Source organism: Palaemon carinicauda, chromosome 28 (assembly GCF_036898095.1).
Source record: "Palaemon carinicauda isolate YSFRI2023 chromosome 28, ASM3689809v2, whole genome shotgun sequence".
NCBI lineage: Eukaryota > Metazoa > Arthropoda > Malacostraca > Decapoda > Palaemonidae > Palaemon > Palaemon carinicauda.
Window position 1 is genome coordinate 96,400,071 of NC_090752.1, and position 9,799 is coordinate 96,409,869.

Consider the following 9,799-nt stretch of genomic DNA (forward strand, 5'->3'; position numbering starts at 1 on the left):
AAGCTTTACGCTTTAACCCCCCCCCCCCCCATCCCATTCTACCAACCGTGACTGCAGGGGACACACGGATGCCAGACTGCTTTCAGATGAGCATAAATTTCCTTCATCTTTTCTTTTTCTATTTTTCAGAAAATTCCTGGTGACAAAAGAAACCAGAATTCTGAGTTAATCACTTCCAGGGGAATTCAATCTAATTCCAGGATGTTGCCGGAAGAATGCTGAGGCATTACAGGAATTCACAGACATCTTGATTAGTTCTCAAAGTGAAGAATAATTTATTAGAAATGCTTCTCATTTTGAATTATGAACAAATGATACAACAAAATTGGGCTGATTGGTAACATCTCTGCTTGGTGTTTGCCAGAAGGGGGTTCGAGTCCCGCTCAAACTCGTCAGTTCCTTTAGTGTCTGCAACTTTACCATCCTTGTGAGCTAAGGTTTGGGGGGTTTGGGGGAGCCTATAGGTCTATTTACTGAGTCATCAGCAGCCATTACCTGGCCCTCCCTGGTCCTAGCTTGGGTGGAGAGGGGTCTCGGGCGCTGATCATATAATACTGTATATGATCAGTCTCTAGGACATTGTCCTGCTTGATAGGGAAATGTCAGTCACTTGCCTCTGCCCTTCATGAGCAACCTTTAAACCTTTTACCTTTAATGGTTACATTTATCATATCCAGTAAAATGTCACTACTAATATCCCGGTGTCATGACTGACATCCAACAGAAATATGAATAGGAAATTAAATAAATTCTTTCTTCTTTTCCCTTTAGGGGTTTAAAGCACTTGCAGTGACAGTCGTACCCAAAAAATAAATTGGGAAATCAAAAGGTTAGAATTTGTGCTGTCATTATCTTCTGTGGTGTTCAACTACTGAAATGTTCCATTGCATGTTTCGATCAATTCAACTTCATTCATAACACAACGTAATAACTTTCAGTTTAATGTATAGTTCAATAATAAACAGCAAATGCAGCCTTTTCTAGTCCACTGCTTTACAAAAGCCTTAGATATGTCAATTCAGGTCTGGGGTTTGGCCAGTTTTCATCACCATGCTGGCCAGAGCGGATTGGTGATGGTGGGAGATTTTCGTCTGATCGCTCAGAATACACCAACCTTATATGGGTGGGCCTGATTATTATTATTATTATTATCATTATTATTATTATTATTACTTACTAAGCTACAACCCTAGTTGGAAAAGCAGGATGATATAAGCCCAAGGGGCTCCAGCAGGGAAAATAGCCCAGTGAGGAAAGGAAACAAGGAAAATGAAATATTTTAAGAACAGTAACAATATTAAAATAAATATTTGGAATATAAACTATAAAAACTTGAACAAAACTAGTGGAGGAGAAATAAGATAGAATAGTGTGCCCGAGTGTACCCTCAAGCAAGAAAACTTTAGCCCAAGACAGTGGAAGACCACGGTACAGAGGCCATGGCACTACCCAAGGCTAGAGAATAGTCTTTTCTACCCTTACCAAGTGAAAAGTGGCCACTCAACAATTACAGTGCAGCAACACCTTGGGTGAAGAAGAACTGATTGGTAATCTCAAAGTTGTCAGGCGTATGAGGACAGAGGAGAAAAAGTAATGAATAGGCCACACTATTCGCTGTGTGTAGGCAAAGGAAAAATGAACCGTAACCAGAGAGAAGGATCAAATGTACTACATCTGGCCAGTCAAAAGACCCCGTAACTCTCTACCCGTAGTATCTGAACGGGTGGCTGGTGCCCTGGCCAACTTACTACCTACTACATAGTACAGCTTTGCTGATCATGGAGATATACCACCACGGCAAGGTATCCCGACTCAGAGAGGGTCAATAATAAAAGTAAATAATAACATTCAGTTTAACGTACAGCATAGAAAGACAATAAACAGACGCGAGAGGAAGGACATGTCTGAGGCCTTTGTTCTACAGTGTACCAGTAACGGATGATGATGATAACAGTTCGATAATAAAAGTAAACTAAATTGATACTATAAGAAAAATAATGTTGTTCATTTTAAAAGTTGTAAGACGACTTTCAGAAAGACCGAATCGAGATTCCCCAGGGAAGACGCGAGATGGATCGAGCCTTAAACCCTTGGGGAGATGACCGACATTCTCTGCTTTGTGTTCCGATGTCCTAATGCCTTCTGCTGACGCATCATTTGCATACCCATTCCACAACCATTTTTTCTATGAATATTTGAGCAGGTTCACATTTGCATTTTAGTACTGAACTGTTTCAAGTATCATAATGAAAATTAATACTAATTATAATCTAAATAGTAAGATTTACTTTGAATGTAATTTTGTACAATATGAATATAAAAATTTAATCCCCGATTTGGAAATCTTTAATGGGTTATATTATTCACAAGGATTTTACTTAGTTCATTTATAATAAATACAAAGCCACTCAAACTTACCATGAAAATTCTTAGTAATTGTTCAGCTAAAGGAAATGTAAACATTGGTAAATCAGGTCCTTGTATTGTTTACTGCACATAGTTATTATTCCAGTCCATCACTTCAATCTCTTTCTTAAAGAGATTAATTTCTCCGAGACAAAGTATAAAAAGAAAAAGTTCATCAGTTGAAACAAAGAAAAACTTGTTTCAAGATGCAATGAAATCACACAGTGCTTTGCAAGAATACTGGATTAATTTGTGATTAAAGCACGAAGGAAAAAATTTCTCCGCTATGTTACTTATCATCACTGGGTAACTCGCATTAAGAATATTCATGATAATTCACATTATCATAATTATAATAATTTTATATATAAATACCTTCAACAGTAACTTCTTGAAGAAATGGATATTTAAGATAGCAAGGGGAAAAAGCTGAATATTTTCAGTAGGTTTCAACTATATGAATAAATGTAGAATCAAACTTTTACAAGAAGAAAGTTATCAGAGAAGGCAAAGATTACAATATTTTCTGTCATTATCTACGATATGTATTGTAAAAGTGATATGCTTGTTATTAGGAATCAATACTCACAATACTTGCATCAAGAAATTTGTTAAGGCTGTTGCATTTTTACTTTAAATTTTTCTCATTAGAAAGATTTACTTTAATACTTAAAATTACTTAATGTTAATCCAATAACGGATAAACCACTAAACTGTAATTTCCTTGCCCCCCCCCCGACTGTGAAGAAAGGGGGGGGGGGGGTTCCTAAATAAATACTAATCGAAAAATAAGAACAAAATGAAAAATTTCCAGTTTAGCAATCCGTTACCTGTTAAATATAATGACTATATGTAACAGAATAAGTACCGAGCAATCTGTCAGGCTACGATTTCCAAAAGCAAAACCCGTCCGATTCAACGGTCAAGTTTTCGTCCAAAATGATATCTGGGTTTCAGTACAATTTTTCTTTTCTTTTATCTATCGAATCGAACTTAAAGTGATGAAGGTTTGGCATTTGCCACATATTTTTTAATTGCAATTCCGGTTTGAGGATCTATTGGCTATGATTCTTGCATTTTATTTAAGGTCTAATGTACCCAAGCCGTCAAAAAAGACGAATTAATATCTATATAGACATGCACGAACACGCACACAACAGATTCAACCCTTCCCACCCCCTCCCCCCTTTCTTAACTACAATTCTGTACTTTCGGCAATTTATGGGAAACTCTTTTCCGAGTGTACCTCAGAGGTTACCCCTACCCCTTACACAAGATTATGACTACTTCATAATATCCCGACCCGAGGGACGGGAAGAGACTGGGTAGTCATAGGTGTGTGACGGGACGTCGAGGGCGTCTTTAGGAGTGGTCCTTAGTCCCAGGAAGACCCAGGGAAGCTGAGTACACCAGTTGGAATCCTTGCAGCGGGACATCAAAGCTGCTTTGAGGGTGCGATAAAAACGTTCAACCATTCCATTGGCAGCGGGGTTGTAGGCAGTTGTCTGATGTAGGGTGATGCACAGGAGATTCGCTAATGATGTCCACAATTGAGAGGTGAAAGTGGTACCCCTGTCAGAAGTAATATGCTCAACGATACCAAATCTTGCAATCCATCCTGAGAGCAAGGCAGATGTACATGAGGCGAACATTGCAGTTTCCATGGGATTGGCTTCAGGCCAACGAGTGGAGCGGACAATGACGGTAAACAGGTAACGATGTCCTTGTGATGTGGGTAGGGGGCCTACAACGTCGATGTGAATGTGTAGGAAACGACGCTGAGGTTAAGGAAAGGTGCCCACTCCTGAATCCGTGTGTCGATGTACTTAGGGATGGACTCCTTTAGGAGTGATGCTGTGCCCTAAGAACGACACTTCGTTGGCGCCAAACGTACACTTTTCATACTGGACTACAAGGCCATTTTGCTGCAGGCGGTCGAGCACGATGCGCAGGTGGAGGAGGTTTTCCTCTTTTGAGGAGAACACAAGTATGTCGTCCACATAACATACACAGCAGGGGAGGTCTCCTAAGATGCCATCCATGAGACGTTAAAACGTGGCCCCAGCATTACGAAGGCCAAAATAGGAGTAATTAAAGGTATATATACCAAACGGAGTGGTGATGGGGGTCTTGGGGATGTCTTCTGGGTTCATAGGCACCTGATAATACCCTTTCAGGAGGTCGAGCGTAGAGAAAACCTTCACTTTATGTCGGCGATGTTTGGGAGGGGGTGGTGATCCGGTTCTGTTTGCCTGTAATCCCCGCACGGACGGAGGGAGCCATCTTTCTTCAGAACGATGTGTAAGGGTGACAACCATGGGCTGGAGGCCTTTTGGCTAACGCCCATTTCCTCCATTTCAGTGAACGTCTGTTTGGCAGCTGCCAATCGTTCCGGTGACAGACGTCTGAATTTTGTGAAGACTGGGGGTCCCGTCGTCTTGAAATGTTGATAAATACCGTGCTTGGCAGGAGTCGTGAGCGTTTGGCGAAGTTCTGGACGGAGAACTTCTGGGTACGACATGAGGAGGTGGGCGTAGGCATCCGTGGGTGCGCTGATGTGGAGAGCGAGGTTGAAGAGGTGTCGACAAGTATGAGTCTGCGTTGATCAATCGTCGGTGAGCGACATCGACCAGAAGTGGTAGTAGCAAAACTGCGGCGGATGGGAGGTAGTAAGTGGCTGTAGAAGTCGTTGGTTGGGGCGCGAGCGAGTGGTGGGTGGTGGATGGCTTTGTCACCGCTTCGGCACGTCACGGGGTAGGCGTGTATGTCCTACGGCATTCACATGAGCTTCGGTTGACGTTGAATAGGCGTCCTCATCGTCAGGAGTGGAGGCTTTGATGGAAGTCTTGAAGTGGCTGTCCATAAGGGCGTCGGCTTTGGTCATCAAGTCCTTTATGGGTAAACTATCAACATCGTGTATGGCAGCGCGTACAGGTCCGGGTAAACGGCGTATCCAAAGGGCATGAAGTAGGTTCACCTCACGAGGAGAGCCGTCTGCGGCAGGTTGCAGGCGAGCAATACTGGTCATTTCCCTGAGGGCGAGCAAAACCATTTGGTGCCCCAACGGTTGTTGCGAGACCTGAAAAAGCTTTGCTATACGGGCGGCTGGTGACGGCGAGTACTGCTGCAGAAGGTATGTTTTGAGGGCGTCATACGCTATTGGGGTGTCTCCTTGTTCACAAAGCCAGTCAGATATTTCCGGGAGGGTGTCCTCGGGTATCGCCGCGAGAACATAATCTGCTTTGGTGGTTGAGCGAGTCACGCCCTTGATGCAAAACTGGACTTCTGCGCGCTAAAACCAAGCAAACGCCTCTCCGCTGGCGAATGACGAAAGTTTCAATGGCGGAGCCATATCATTAACTTCCGTAGAGTCCGCCATAGTACCAACGACGGAAGGGCGAGTTGGGGTGGAAGGCGAGTCGACTTCCGGGGTCACCAATGTGACGGGCCGAGAGAAGGTTGTGACTCAAAGACAGGATGAAAGCAACTGAGTGAATTTATTACAGAACACTCTCCTTTATATACAAAAGCTCAATGCAACAGGAAATTTCCTGTTCAAAACCGACACCGCGTCGGTTAATAGTTAACGGTGAGAAAAACAGGCATGTTTATTCAGGTACTTTTTAGCGTGAGGGAAGAGCGAAGATACAAGCATAATATATACACAAAATGAAATGTCGTTACTAAGTACGATCGTGTGACACAAGTGTGTGTATATATATATATATATATATATATATATATATATATATATATATATATATATATATATATATATATATCCAGTCCACTTGCTCATTGTATAGTGAAGATGCCTAATAACAATCTGCCTGTGTCAATAAACTGCGCGAATGGATCTGTAAAGATTATATTCTGTACCAAATCCAACACTCAAAATCACTTTGGAATTTAATGAAAATGTTCTCAATTGAAATAGCAGCATCTCAGAATATATATAGAGGGTTATCATAATTTTTCCCAAGCAAGGTCAAAATCCATTTAAAAACAAAATATCTGAAGATATGAGAATCTTGCGAACTGTTAGAAATCATAATTTTTTAAATTTCTTGCCAAAAAATTTGCCAAGTTTTTTTGTTTTTATTTCTTTCTTGTCTCATTACTAATTTCTTCTGTTATTTACTCTTGACAATTATCATGCTTCTAATATTCATCAATACGAGGATTAATTAACCCAATTATTCCTGGCAGAATGAAACCCGTCAATTATGATCTAGTCAGGGTCCAAAACTAAAAATTCCATTGGGGTGGTAGTTTTTCTGCCAAAATTATGAAATTTTCTATCTTGGGAGATTTTGACATGACAAATCCATTGCAACATGGTGCCAAAGCGAAAAATGAACAGAAATGGCTCAAAATGGCGTCCATTTAAAGATGGCCGCCATTTCGTACCATTTCTGCGAAGATAACAATATTTTGTCCATTTCATTGAACAAAATTATCTGTTTTTACTGTTTGGGACTAAACGAGTCTATTTCAAGTAATTTTATTGATTTTATGAATTTGTGTAGTCTTAAATTCAAGATGGCCACTAAAATGTATACGTTAACATTGCCCTTTATTTTTTGAATTTCTACATTTTTTGTTTAAATATTCACAAAATCAAACTGATTATTCATTTTACAGGACAACGTTTATGATGTTTTCATATAAATTATATTAGTATAGATAGTTTGGGGTAATAATATGTTCTCATTTCAGCAATAGGTTGTGAAATAACTGCATCGTAGAAGTATAATAACTAGGGATATGGCGTCATCGGCCAAGCGCCCAGCACGGTTTGATTATGAGCAGAAGTGCTTTGTTTGTCAAAATGATAAGAAGGACCCAAAGACAAAGTTTAGGAAAAATAAGCCTGTTTCTGATGTTACAAATATTCAAGACATAAAATCACAATGTGAACTCTGGAAAAACAAGGTAGAGAGGCCAGCCTGCATAACAGCGGCGTTGGCTATACTAGATGATATCTTTCAGGAAACTGATCATCCCACAGATTGACAGTGCTACACTTAAGTATGATTTCTGTGTAAAACTTTCTATCTGATATAATTTTAACTTTACTAATATTTATAGTTAAACACTTTGCACATTATCATCTAACCCATAGGCAACACGTACATTTATCAGAAACTATAATTGTTTTTAATATATTTGTAACAATTCATATTTTAGTTTTACAATTGATAATGAAATAAAGTTTTAGATATTGTTACTATTTTTTTCAGGTGGATGTTGTCATTTCATGCAAGGTCGACTATCACTACCAATGCATGTGACTACTATAATGTCAGCCAGAATGAAAATGACTTGACACCAAGTGAACTGAAGCTTGAAGCTAGGTATGAAGACAAGCTGGTTGAACAGATGCTTAAGTATAACTTGTTTGAAGGACGTAACCCAGATAAGCTAACAACAATCATCAATAAAGATGTAGCTCCTCCCCACATTGAAGAGTCATTATTAGAAAGTGAATCTAAAGGCCAGGAAGAGGTGAAAAGGTTTATGAAGGAAAGGCTTGTTCGCGCTATTGGACAGTCTAAACCAAGTGTACTATTCAGTGCTGCAATGAAGAAAATGAAAAGTCCCACTTTTTCTAACTTATTTGAAGTGGACCAAACAGGCTCTCAGCAAAATAAAGTTGTAAATGCAAACAGAGGTGTGCTACAGCGTCTCTGTGTAGCATATGAAGCTGGAAGGCCAGTAGATCTGCAACATATCGCAAAGCATGAAATGATGTCTGTCCCCATTGCACTGTTTTATACAGATAAGACCATGAGGAAAGGAAACAAGTCAGATCTAGTCAACAACATTTGTGAAACTGCAAAAGTTCAGCCTTCCCAAATTGTTCCCCAAATAGACCCCACTTCTTCACAGCATGTTGTTGATGGGATGGCGTATGTCTACAGGGTTTCAACTAAATCGATTAGTACATTCGAAGAATTTGCTACAGAGTACTGCAAGGGGGTATATAAGTTTCCAAGCACAAGGATAGACATTGTGATGGACCGCTATGATGGAACTTCCATCAAAGATGACACACGAAGTGCTAGGGCCTCTAAATCCAAAGACAAACAAGGAAAAAGAAAACAAAAACGCAAAGCGGTGCCAAAAGTAATTTCCCCAGAAGTAAACCTGCCTCAAGGTGACAACTTCAAAAGCTTTTTGAGCATAAATGATAACAAGATTACTCTGCAGCAGCTCCTTGGTGATACTCTCATCAAAAATGCACCTCAAGATAAGATTATTGTTGTCTCTGGGGCATTTGAAGACCCCATGGATGTCCGTTCATCCTCTTTGGGCATACAGTTAGATAGCATGGAGTCTGACCATGAGGAAGCAGATACCCGTATGGTATTAAGCATAGTCAATTCAACCGCGGAACATATTGTGGTAGTGTCACAGGATACTGATGTATTTGTGATTCTTCTTGCCAACTACAAACATTTTGGAAATAGGAAAGTGTATTTACAGCAGCAGATTGGAAAAGAACAAAAGATCACAGACATCAAATTTGTGGTAGAAGGAATCATAAGCCAAGGCATGGATCCTATATCTATCCCCCTTCTTCACTCTTTAACTGGATGTGATACCACGAGTTATATATATGGCATTGGCAAATCAACTGCATGGAATACTTTTAAGGATTTCCACAATCTTCTGGACAATACTAACCTTAAAAGCCCATCTGAAATTGACTACAAGCACGTTGAAGTCTTCATGTGCAGATTGTACAAAGACAACCAGTCATCATCGTTGGACGCCATGCGAGTTAAGAGTATATTGACTACCAATCGCCCAGAAGAAATACCCCCTACTAGTGATGCAGCTCGGCTGCACATCTCTCGTGCCTTCCTTCAAGCGCATGTATGGCAAAATGCTACTGAGCCTGTACTTGAAATGAAAACAAATGCTCTGATCTCCGTGGGGTTCAACTTAGATAGTGAGAAACAGAAATTGATACCAGTTATGATGACAAATCATCCCATTCCAGACGCTGTCATTGAAATGGTGTCATGTAATTGTAAAACTGGCTGCCAATCAAACAAGTGCAGTTGTTTCAAATCTAAACTTCAATGTACAATCCTTTGTCATAAGAGATCCAAAGAAGACCAGCCATGCATAAATAATTTTGTCTAGTTTGTTTTAGCAGTTGTGGACAGTTTAAAAAATTAGCAAATGTTTTATGTTAAAAGTGAATTAAGTTTTAACTTTTGAGCCTGTGTGCACTTTTGTTTAAGTTTATCATCAGTTGCACCTGCATTAGCCGCCCGCAGCTAGACTACTTTTTGATACCTAGTTCAACATAATATCGTATCCCATGTGAAGTAGTACCAGTTACAATAAAATATATTCATTACATATAACTATATGTTAT